This window comes from Dasypus novemcinctus, chromosome 27 (assembly GCF_030445035.2).
Source record: "Dasypus novemcinctus isolate mDasNov1 chromosome 27, mDasNov1.1.hap2, whole genome shotgun sequence".
NCBI lineage: Eukaryota > Metazoa > Chordata > Mammalia > Cingulata > Dasypodidae > Dasypus > Dasypus novemcinctus.
Genome location: NC_080699.1, coordinates 35,610,241 through 35,623,239, shown reverse-complemented (window position 1 = coordinate 35,623,239; position 12,999 = coordinate 35,610,241).

The window sequence follows — 12,999 nt, the reverse complement described above, 5'->3', positions numbered from 1 at the left end:
TTTACCAGGCTCAAAGATTTGACCCTTTGCCGTGTCTCCTCCCTCAGTTCCTACCACTTACTACTCTTCAACTGTGCCCCAGCTACACTGGTCTCCTTGCTGGAACATGCCCTTGCCGTTTTCCTCCGGAAAGTTTTCACCCCTTGCCCATCGAAGGGCTCTCTCTGACTTCATATAATCATGCTCAAAACAACAACACACATGCCTCACGTTATGTGTTTGTTTGTACATGTACCTGGGGAAAAAAGGCCCAGTGCTTTAGGAATTAGGAATTACTGAGGATGAGATCTAGGAAGGAAAAAGAGTAGTAGCCCCTATAATTTAATATCCTAGTCTTTGTCATGCAACTTAATTAAACATCTTGTATTTTCCACTTTACATACATAGGTAGAGGTAGGTGCTTATTGTTACTGTTTCTTAAATCCAGGATTCAGTGGGAGGGGAAAACAAATCCTTTTCCTCCAAACTCTCCATATTACCTCTTCCTACTTTGTGTCAGGGCTTTTGCACTACCTATGAGGCACTTTGAATTTGTTGCAGGAAGGAGAAGAAGAAGGAGGTAATTTCTGGAGATTTGAATGATCCTACCACTAGAACATAACACTATTTTAGTGCACATATTATTCTTTTTCCCCACAAATATCCTGTTAAGGTTTGGTCATCTTACACCTGCCTGATGTTTTTTTTGGCATCGAATCTCCAATCAATCTGTCTTAGAAACAGAAAAGAAGGCAATCATTTTTTTGCCTTATTGCTTTGATTATTCAACATACTCTTTCCACCTCCTCTCCGTTGATAGTTTCTTGTTCCCCTTTGTATCTATGTTAAATTTTGATTTTTGCAACCTATAGGTTTGCAATAGGTTTTGCAACCTATTGGAAGATAGGTAGAACCTATCTTCATTCTTTTGATGGATCACTTAGACCTCCAAGTTTGCCTAGAACTAATTTAATAACCTTTGACCCCAGGTCAAAAACCTTAATCAAAGCCATCAGAAATAAAGTATATGGAAGAAAGTCCCATTGGTGTAAGCCAAATTGCAGCTTTTAAAAAAAGTTTTATTATGGGAGATTTCATATATGTATTTTTAAAAGTATATCAAAGCCCTTGAAGCCTTTTGAATCCAACACCAGTTCCAATTATTTACTCAAGACCAATCTTGTTTCTTCTATATACCTTCCCACATTCCTACTCTTCTCTTATTTTGAAGCAAATATCAGGTATCTCTGAAATCTGTAAATAGTTTGATATGATCTCTAGAAATGCATATCCATGATATTATCATACTTAAAATATTTAATGTATTTCCTTAAGATCATCAAATATCAGTGTTCAATTTTCTACATGTTCATATATATATATATATTCATATATATATATATTTGTTTGCTTGAAACAGAATCCAGTCTTGCAGTTTATTTGTTAAAGGAGCTATGTTACTAGTCTGTATAGTTTCTCATAATCTGGATTTTGCTGATTACATCTATGTGGTATAGTTTAACATAGCTCACTTACCTTTTGATTGTAACATAGCTCTCTTCTTCCAGATGCTTTCCTAATGAGGCCAGCTGGTTTATTAACCCGTCAGCATCTTTATCTATGAAATCAAATAGTGCTTTCAACTGGTTGTAGTTGTCATGCTTAAGTTAACCACCCCTTTATGATCTTTGCTTACCTCACCCCTTTGTTGACATGGGGTGGAAGTTTGCAAGATTCAAGAAACTGAAAGAAGACCAGCAAAGAGACAGAGGATAGAGATTAAGACTAGAGAGATAGGTAACAGGACATGTATGTGATGTAAGCCATGGCAGGGAGATTGATCTTTATCCTAAGAACTGTGAAGACTCATTGCTGTTTTCAGCTGGATTGAGGTGTTGATGTGGCATATTCAGATTTACACATGAAGTTATCTTGACTGTTCTGAGGAGAGTAAATTTGAGGGGGACCAGGTTATATGTGAAGTCCAATGGGAGGCAGTTGCAATAGTCCAGGCAAAAGCTGGTGTTATCAGAGGCTAGGATGGTAATAGCCAGCAACATTGACAAAGGGACCCAAAAGAGATATTTAGTGGTTAAAACCCACATGAATTGAACATGGGTTGACTGGGGTTGTGGTGTGAGAGATAGGCAGGAAATGGATTATTTGTAGGTTTTTGGTTTGTGCACCTAGTACTGTGGATGATGGTGTCATTTTCTGAGATAGAAAACACTGGAAGAAGACCATGGTTTGAGAGGGGGGTTACACTGGGGCATGTTGAATTCATCCAAGTGGAGATAAAAGGAGACCTTGGTAAGTCTGAGTGTGGAGCACAAGCGAGAGGTCTGGGCTGGTAACAGGAGTGTATGGCTTATTTGCATATGGATGGATGGAAGTTGAAGTATGGGTGAGAATGGGGTCTTTCAGGAAGTGGGAAGAGAATGAAAAGAGAAGGCAGCCTCTGTGGTACCAAGCCTGTTCATTATTCTCTCCTTCAAATTCTTCCTTCTGTTGAACAGTAGGAGACTACCTTGCTCTGGCTCTCCTCACCTATATCCTTTCTGCCTCTCAACTGTTGCTGTTCTCCAAGGATTGGTCCTTTTTTTTCTTCCTTGGAGAGCTTGCTAGTTTTATTGCTTCCACCATTCATTTCATGTGGGATAAAATCTCTTTCTAATTCTTGCCTTGCTTTGAGTTTCTAAAACCTTTTTTTAGCTGCAAACTAGAATTTCCATGTTTATCTTTACATTTTCCCAAATGCAACATATCTGAAATATTATTCATCTTTCCCCCGATCCACTCCTGTGATTCCCCTATTTCTGTCAGTGGTAATGTCATTTCTTCACACCCCACCCTAACATTCAAGGAGTGATCCTATTTTTCCTTTTTCTTATTCCCACTTATCTAATCAATTAATTCTGTTAGTTTTTCCCCTCATCTCTCTCTTTGTTCTTTTTTACTACCACTCCTCCTTCTCCTCCTCTAGTCCATCCTTAGCTATTTCATTTTTGGATTATTTCAGCAACATGTTTAATAATATGGGAGGATATAGCACAGCAGTTAACAGTATAGGTTCTGGGGTCATATAATCAGGGCTTAAAATTTTGGCTTTTCCACTCCATAATTTTAGACTAGGACTGGTTATTAGGCTTTCTTTGACTTAATTTTCTCACTTATAAAATGAGGGTGATAATCCAGTTTACTTAATAGGGTTGTTAGAGAATTAAATAAGAAAACATATGTTAGCACAGTGTCTACCAAATAATAACTTGATAGTTTATAGCTCTTATATGGTATTATTGTTCTTTCTAATTATTCTTTATTATACAAATGGCTTTATTATATCCCTCCTAGATAAATCCATCCTCTACATCATTGCCAGATCTTCCTAAAGCAGCACTTTAATCAAGTTTTCTGCTTAAGCACATGCAGTGGTTTCTCTTTGCCAGAATAACTTTAGTCTCCTCAGGGCCCTGCACAATCTGGACTCATCCTGCCTTTTGAGCCTTATTTTCCAGTTTTCCTCAAGCCCCATTCCAGTTTTGTTTCTTCACTTCCCTAAAGCTATTTGGTTTATTTCTAACTCGGAAGCTCATACTACTTTCCTTACCTAGACTATCCTCATCTCCTTTATCCAAATACTATGCCTTCACCTTCAGTCTACCTCTTCCACCAAGACATCCCTGACTATCCTCAGGCCATTGGAATCTGACCTGTTTTGAATTTCCTATAGTACCTACCTTTATTTCTCATAACATCTAAAACTCCCAGAATGAGACTACTATTACTCTGTTTAATTTAGCCTTACCTCTTCATCCAAAGCTGCTTACTCTTTCCAGCCTTACTTTCTGATAATTCCTAATGTGAACCCTCCACAAGTCTCTTCTCTACAAACATGTCAGCTGTGGTTATTATTATGGTTATCATGATAACGTACATTTGAAAATGCTATTAGGGTCCTCTCTGTTTCTCTCTTTCCAACAATCACAATGGCATTTGTTGTAAAGGAAACAGCAAAGGGTCAAGAAAAAGGAGACCTGAAATTTCAGAATTTGGGCAGGTTATTTTGTCTCTCTGTTTCAGTAGCCTCACCTATAAAATGAAGAGTTAAATTAGATATTATGCAAGATTGCTTTCAGCTCTAAAACTCTTTCGTTCTTTATTATTTTAGGGCCAACTCAAGTACTCTATTTCCCAGTTCTTATTCACATCTTAAACATTTGTACTTTTTTGCCTATTTATTGTTATTACTTTTCCAAGTCTATATATCTTATCTTCCCAGGAAGATTATTAGCTCTCTGAGGGCAGTATATGTTTCATATTTGGTATAATTTACAACACATACCAATACCATGTGTGTAGTGGGAATCAAATATGATTGAATTAAACCTTGCTTTATTTTCACTTACTGTAATGTTACCCTCAGAAGCTGAAAGGGACCTAAAGTTTCTGTCTTGAAATCAGGACATTTAAGTACTTCCTTTCACTCAGTAGCAGAGTGCTTATCTTGAAACTACTAATAACCGATGTGGAGCCCCAATTGGGAAGGGCAGATGTAAATAAATGTAGATGTCAAGTGACTTGGCACTATTGGCATTTTGAATTGATAGTTCTTTGTTGTGGGGGACGGTGCTGTGTATTGCAGGATGTTTAGAAGCATCCCTGGAATCTATCCACTATATGCCAGTAGCACCTTCCCAATAGGAACAATCAAAAATGACTTGAGTTCTGGGAGGATGGTGTCAGAGTAAGCAGGCAGAGCTCAACTCTCTCACAAAAACAATGGAAAAAGGGCCAAAAGGACCTGCTTTGGGGTTCAGCAGACCAGGACAGTGCTCCACAACTCCCAGGAGGGCAACGGACAGAGAGTCGAAGAATTAGAAACAACAAACATGAGTTTGTTTTTCAGTGGGAGAAAATATTTGGAAACCACATATCTGATAAGGTTTTAATATCCAGAATATATAAAGAAATCCTACAACTCAACAATAAAAAGACAACACAATTAAAAAATGGGCAAAGAAATAGAATTTCTCCAAAGAGGATATACAAATGGCTAAAAAGCATTGAAAAGATGCTCAACATCTCTAGCTATTATGGAAATGAAAATCAAAACCACAGTGAGATATCATTTCACACTCACTAGAATGCCTACTATTTAAAAAAACAAGAGAACGACAAGTGTTGGAGAGGATGTGGAGAAATCAGAACACTCATTCGTTGCTGGTAAAAATGTAGAATAGTGCGGCTGCTGTGGAAGACAGTTTGGCAGTTCCTTAGGAAGCTAAGTATAGAATTTCCATATAATACAGTAATTCCACTAGTTCCCAGAGAAACTGAAAGCAGGTACTTGAACAGATATTTGCACAGCAGCATTATTCACACTGACAAAAGATGGAAGCAAACCAAGTATTTGTCTACAGATGAATGGCTAAAGCAATGTCATATATACATACAATGGAATATTATTCAGCCATGAAAAGGGATGAAGTCCTGATGCATGCAACAACATGGATGAACCTTGAGGACATTATGCTGAGTAAAGGAAGCCAGGCAGAAAAGGCCAAATATTGTATGATCTCCTTGATATGAAATAATTAGAATAAGCAAAGTCACAGAGTTAGAATCTAGCATATATGTTACCAAGGTATCAAATGAGTATAGAGAATGGGGAATTAATGTTCACTTTGTACCAAATTTCTATTTAGGCTAATTGTAAAAGTTTGGAAAGGTGTGGTGGTGATGGTAGCACATTATTGTGAATGTAATCAACAGCACTGAATTATATATTTGAATGTGGTTAAAAGGGAAAATTTTAGGTCATATAAGTTTATTAGAATAAAAATTAAAAGATAAAAACATATATAGGAAGGCAAAGGAACTAGAATAAAACAGTTTTGAAGAAAAGAATAAAGTAGACTTCTGGGGAAATGATGGACTAGAAAGACACAAGACTCTCTTTTTCTCCAGGAAAATAGCTAGAAGATAGGCTGAAACAGCCTGGAAAAAGATCTAGGGTTTAGGACACCAGGCAAAGGCTGGACACCACCCAGAGGAGAAAGGGACAAAGGAGGGAAATCACAACAACAGAACTATGAATTGAAACCAGTGGCTGCTGCTGGTGCCCTCCCTCACACTAGACACTTTAGAATTCTCAGGCCTCTGGGCCTGCCACTACAGACATAGGGGGCTCCAGGGATCTACCACCCCAGGAAAGGGGAAAGAGAGGGACACAGTCTAAGGCTGACTCAGCTTTTGACTCGCAGATTTGGTCTGCTGTGTTCCAGGAGCCCTTCCATGCTCTGTGGGGCTGTGCGTTGTTGGCCTTGGGAGCCAGCAAGGGGCTAATGAGATACGCCCCTCCCAATCTTCTCCCCTACTGGCAGGGACTGGTTGTTGAGGACTCAGGGGAGTGGAAATATTTCCAACCTGGGAAAAGGGAGGGGACTGCCAGAGAAGGCTGGAGAACTGTCACTGAGAAAAGTTTGAATTACAAGGCTCTTAACCTCCAGGCAGGAAGCTCTGTCGCAGTGATCCAGTCTGTGTTGCAAGAAATACATTCCTACCAGGAACTGAATCGAGAGCAGCCAAAGAGTGCCATCAGCTTGCAGACCAAGGAAGTACACCTGAGAAAATGAAAAATAAGAGGCTTTTTCCAGCCTTTATTGCTTTCCTTGCCAAGGCCCTAGGAAGCCAGAGTGCAAACAATTTCTGTGTCCAAAACCCTGTTTGCAGCAACTAGCAGGGACAATCTTAACAATACAGGTCAAACCAAGGATCAAAAAGTAGTGGTAACACACAGCCTCCTGCCACTAAATCCCTACAAAAGAGAAAGAAATTGAACATCTGAGTAAATTATATCCTAATCAGATGTGTAAACATCAGCAAAAAATTACCAGCTGTACTAAGAAAATGGAAGACATGGCCCAAGAGAAGGAATATATCAATGCCCCAGAAAAGACACAGGATTTGAGAGAACTGATTAGTGATATGTGCACAAATTTCTAAAATCAAATTAATGAGTTGGAAGACAATATGACTAAAGAGGTAAATGACACCAAGAAGACATTGAGTGAGTACAAAGAATAAATTGAAATCCTGAACAGGAAAGTAACAGAGCTCATGGGAACGAAAGACACAGTAGGTGAGATAAAAAACATTTTAGAGGCATACAATAGCAGACTCAAAATGATAGGAGAAAGAATAAGTGGTACTCAAGACAGAAAATGGAAAAAAAATTGAGCAAGGCCTCAGAAGGTTGAATGATAATATGAAATGCAACAACATACATGTCATGGGAGTTCCAGAAGGAGAAGAGAAGGGAAAAGGTTTAGAAAGAGTATTTGAGGAAATAATAGCTGAAAATTTCCCAACTCTCAAGAAAGAAATGAACTTACATGTCTAAGAATTGCACTTTATCCCAATCATAATAAATTTAAATAGACGTACTCCAAGACACATAATACTCAGAATGTCAAATGTCAAAGAGAAAATTCTCAGAGGAGCAAGGGAGAAGCAAACCATCATGCACAAGGAATATCTAGTAAGACAGTGCAGATTTCTCTTAAGAAACCATGGAGGGCGACAGACTTGGCCCAGTGGTTAGGGCATCCGTCTACCACATGGGAGGTCTGCGGTTCAAACCCCGGGCCTCACTGACCTGTGTGGAGCTGGCCCATGTGCAGTGCTGATGCGTGCAAGGAGTGCCATGCCATGCAGTGTTGTCCCCTGCGTAGGGGAGCCCCATGTGCAAGGAGTGCGCCCCATAAGGAGAGCCGCCCAGCGTGAAAGAAAGTGCAGCCTGCCCAGGAATGGCGCCGCCCACACGGAGAGCTGACATAACAAGATGATGCAACAAAAAGAAACACAGATTCCTGTGCCGCTGACAACAACAGAAGTGAACAAAGAAGAACACACAGCAAATAGACACAGAGAAGAGACAACCAGGGTGGGGGGGGGGGAAGGGGAGAGGAATAAATAAAAAGAAAAAGAAAAAAGAAAGAAACCATGGAGGCAAGAAGACAGTGGTATGATACAATTAGGATAGTGAAAGAGAAAAATTGCCAGCCAAGAATTCTTTATCCAGCAAAATTGTCCTTCAAATATGAAGGTGAGTATAAAATATTTACAAACAAATAGAAACTAAGAGAGTTTGCAAAAAAGAAATATTAATTTCTGGAAATATTAAAGGAAGCCTTAGAACCTGAAATAAAAAGACAGGAGAGAGAGGCCTGGGCTAGAGTATAGAAAAAAGAATAGAGAAAGGATAACCAAAAAAGTAGAAAGATAAAAGTATATGATGGGAAGTGGACATTGCTCAACTGATAGAGCATCTGCCTACCGTACAGGAGGTCCAGAGTTCAGTACCCAGGGCCTCCAGGCCAGTGTGGTGAGCTGGCCCATGTGCAGTGCTGCTGCACACAAGGAGTGCTGTGCCATGCAGGGGCATCCCCCCACATAGGGGTGCTCCATGTGCAAGGAGTGTGCCTCACAAGGAGAGCTGCCCTGCGTGAAAAACAGCCCACCCAGGAGTGGCGTCACACACGGAGAGCTGATGCAGCAAGATGACGCAACAAAAAGAAACATTCCCGGTGCTGCCTGTCAAGAATGCAAGCAGACACAGAAGAACATACAGCAAATGGATACAGAGAGCAGACATTGGGGGGGAGGGGAAAGAAATAAAATGAATCTTAAAAAAATTAAAAAAAAAAAAAGATACATGAAAACCAAAGATTAAATGGTGGAAATAAATAATGCATTTATAGTAATAGCATTGAATATGAATGGATTAAACTCCCCAATCAAAAGATACAGGCTGACAGAATGGATAAAAAAACATGAGCCATCCATATGCTGCTTACAAGAAACTCACCTTAGAACCAGGAATACAAAATGGTGCTGAAAGTGGAAGGTTGGAAAAGATACTCCATGCAAATAGAAACATACGAACAAAAAAAGAGCAGGGGTAGCTATACTAATATCAGAAAAAAACAGTCTTCAAATGCAAAAATGTTATGAGAGATGCAGAATGCCATTATATATTAATAAAAGGGACAATCCACCAGGAAGATATGATAGTCATAAATATCTATGTACCTATCCAAGGTGCCCCAAAATACATGAGACAAAATCTGGCAAAAATGAAGGGAGAAATGGACATCTCTACAATAATTGTTGGAGAATTCAATACCCCAGTCACATCATTAGATAAAATAACTAGACAGAAGATTAACAAGGAAACAGAGAACTTGAAAAATATGATAAATGATTTAGACCTAACAGACATATGCAGAATGCTGTATCCAAACTCAGCGGGTTATACAGTCTTCTCAGGTGCCCATGGATCTTTCTCCAAGATAGACCACATGTTAGGGCATGCTGTAGTTCTCACTAAAATATAAAAAGATTGAAATTATACAAAGCACCTTTTCAGATCATAATGGAATGAAACTGGAAATCAATAATAGACAGGAAAAAGGTAAATAAATAATCAGTGGGTCAAAGAAGAAATTGCAAGTGAAATCAGTAAATATATTGAGACTGATGAAAATGTGAACACAGCTCATGAAAACTTATGGGATACAGCAAAGAGAGGGCAATTTTTTTAAATTTAAATTTTTTAAAAATTTTTTTAAGATTTATTTATTTTTATTTATTTCTCCCCCCTTCTCTGCCTCCCCCAGCTCCAGCTGTCTTCTCTCTGTGTCCATTCACTGTATGTTCTTCTGTGACCGCTTCTATCCTTATCAGTGGCACAAGGAATCTGTGTTTCTCTTTGTTGCGTCATTTTGTTGTGTCAGCTCTCCGTGTGTGTGGTGCTATTCCTGGGCAGGCTGCACTTTCCCTCGCGCTGGGCGGCTCTCCCTACGGGGCGCACTCCCTGTGCATGGGGCTCCCCTACACAGGGAACACCCCTGCATGGCATTGCACTTCTTGCACGAATTGGCACTGTGTGTGGGCCAGCTTCACACGGGTCAAGCAGGCCCGGGGTTTGAACCATGGACCTCCCATATGGTAGGCAGATGCCCCATCCATTGGACCAAGTCTGCTTCCCAAGAGAGGGAAATTTATAGCTCTAAATGCCTATATTAAAAAAGAAGAAAGAGCTAAATTCAAAGATTTAACTGAACAACTAGAGAAACTAGGAAAAGAACGGCAAACCAATCCCAAAGGAAGCAGAAGGAAAGAAATAATAAAGATTAGAGCAGAAATAAATGAAATTGAGAACAAAAAAAAATAGAGAAAATCAACAAAATCAAAAGTTGGTTCTTTGAGAAGATAAATAAAACTGACAACCCCCTAGCTAGACTGACAAAGAAAAAAAAGGGAGAAGATACAAGTAATTAAAATCAGAAATGAAACAGAGAAAGTTGTGACTGTCCCCAAAGAGATAAAAGGAATCGTAAGAGGATATTATGAGAAACTGTTTGCCAACAAACTAGACAACCTAGATGAAATGGGCAAATTCCTAGAAATACACAACCTGCACTGATGCTACAAGAAATATAAGAACTTAATAAGCCAAACACATTTAAGAAGATTGAATCCACCATCAAAAATCTCCCAGCAAAGAAAAGTCTAGGTGAATTCTACCAAGCATTTTGAAAAGAATTAAAACCAATCCTGTTTAAACTCTTCCAAAAAATGGAAGAGGAGGGAAAATTACCAAACACATTTTATGAAGCCAACATCACCCTAATACCAAATCCAGGTAAAGATACTACAAGAAAAAATTATAGACCAATCTCTCTAATGAACATAGATGCAAAAATTCTCAACAGAATACTTGCAAATAGAATCCAACAGCATATCAAAAGACTTATACATCACAACCAAGTGGGATTTATTTCTGGTATGCAAGGCTGGTTCAGCATAAGAAAAGCAATCAGCATAATACACCACATTACCAATTTTAAGGAAGAAAACCACCTGATTATCTCATTTGATGCAGAAAAGGCATTCAACAAAATCCAGCATCCTTTTCTCATTAAATGACTTCCTAAATCTGATAAAAGGTACATATGAAAAACTCAAAGTCAATACCACACTCAATGGAGAAAGGTTGAAAGCTTTCCCTCTAAGATTCAGTAGAAGACAAGGATGCCCACTGTCACCATTGTTATTCAGTATTGTAACTAGATATTCTAGTTGGGGCAACTAGACAAGAAAAAAAATTAAAGGCATTCCTCTTTAGGAAGTAAAACTCCCACTGTTTGCAGATGACATGATCCTGTATCTAGGAAATTCTGAAGTATCCATGACAAAGCTACTTGAGCTAATAAATGATTCAGCAAAGTGGCAGGATACATGACCAATATGCAGAAATCAGTAATGTTTTTGTACACTAGTACTGAACAATGCGAGGAGGAAATAAGGGGGAAAATTCCATTTACAACAACAACAACAACAACAACAACAACAAGAAAAGACTTAAATACCTAGGAAATAATCTAGCCAAAGAAGTCAGGACCTATATGCAGAAAACTACAAAGTAATGCTAAAAGAAATAAAAAAAGACCTAAAGAAATGGAAAGACATTCCATGTTCATGGATTGGAAGAGTAAATATCATGAAGATATCAATCTTACCCAAACTGATTTATAGATTCAATGCAATACCAATAAAAATTCCAACAGCCTACTTTACAGAATTAGAAAAGATAATTACCAAATTCATTCAGAAGGGAAAGTGCACCTGAACAGCCAAAAGCATTCTACAAAAGAAGAGTGGCATGGGAGAAATTTCACTGCCTGACCTCAAAACATATTACAGAGCTACAATGGTCAAAATAGCATGGTACTGGCATAAGGATAGACACATTGATTAGTGGAATAAAAATGAGAATCCAGAAATAAACTCCCACCTATATGGTCAATTGATTTCTGAAAAACCTACCAAGTCCATGTTAATGGGACAAAACAGTCTCTTCAACAAAATGGTGGTCAGAGAATTGGATATCTATAACCAAAAGAATGAAAAAAGACCCCTGTCTCACTCCCTATACAAGAATCAAATAAAAATGGATAAAAAATCTAAATACAAAAGCCAGGAACATAAAATTACTAGATAAAAATATAGGACATGCAAATTCATGAAGCATACACTATTTTTTTTGTTGTTGTTACCAGAGGATCTGTGGGGAGGGGGAGGAAAGAACAGGTGGAATATGGGACATTTTTAAGGCATTGGAAATGTTCTGCATGATACTACAATGATGGATACAGGTCATTATACATTTTTTCAAATCCTATAAAGGTGTACAGTTGAAAGTATAAACAACATGTAAAATCTAGACCTTGGTTAGTAGCAGTGCTTCAATATTTGTTCATCAAGTGTAACCAAGGTACCACAATGTTGTAAGATGTTATTAAAAGGGGAAAAATGTTGGAGGGGAGAGAGTGGGGTATATGAAATCCCCTATACTTTTGATATAAGTTTTATTATATGAGGAAAAAAGAAAAATACAAGCTGAGAATACATGCACACAAGGAAATGTAGGGAAACATTTTAAAGATCTTGTGGTAGGTGGTGATTTCTTGGACCTTACACCTAAAGCGTACACAACAACAACAACAACAACAACAACAAAACAATAGACAAATGGGATCTGCTAAAAATTAAACACTTTTGCACCTCCCAGGACTTTCTCAAAAGAGTGAGAAGACAGCTGACTCAATGGGAGAAAATATTTGGAAATCACATGTCAGATAAGGCTTTAATATCTAGGATATAGAAGGCAATGTTCCATCTCAACAATAAAAAGACAAATGACTTAATTAAAAAAGTGGGCAAAAGACCTCAGTAAACATTTGTCCTAAGAAGAAATACAAATGGCAAGAATAAACCCCCAAAACAACAACATGAAAAAATGCTCAACATCACTAATGATTAGGGAAATGCAAATCAAAACTACAATGAGGTATCATTCACACCTATCAGAATGGCCACTATTAAGGAGACAGAGAACTAAAAGTGTTGGAGAGGATGTGGAGAGATAGGAATATTTATTCACTGTGGAGGACT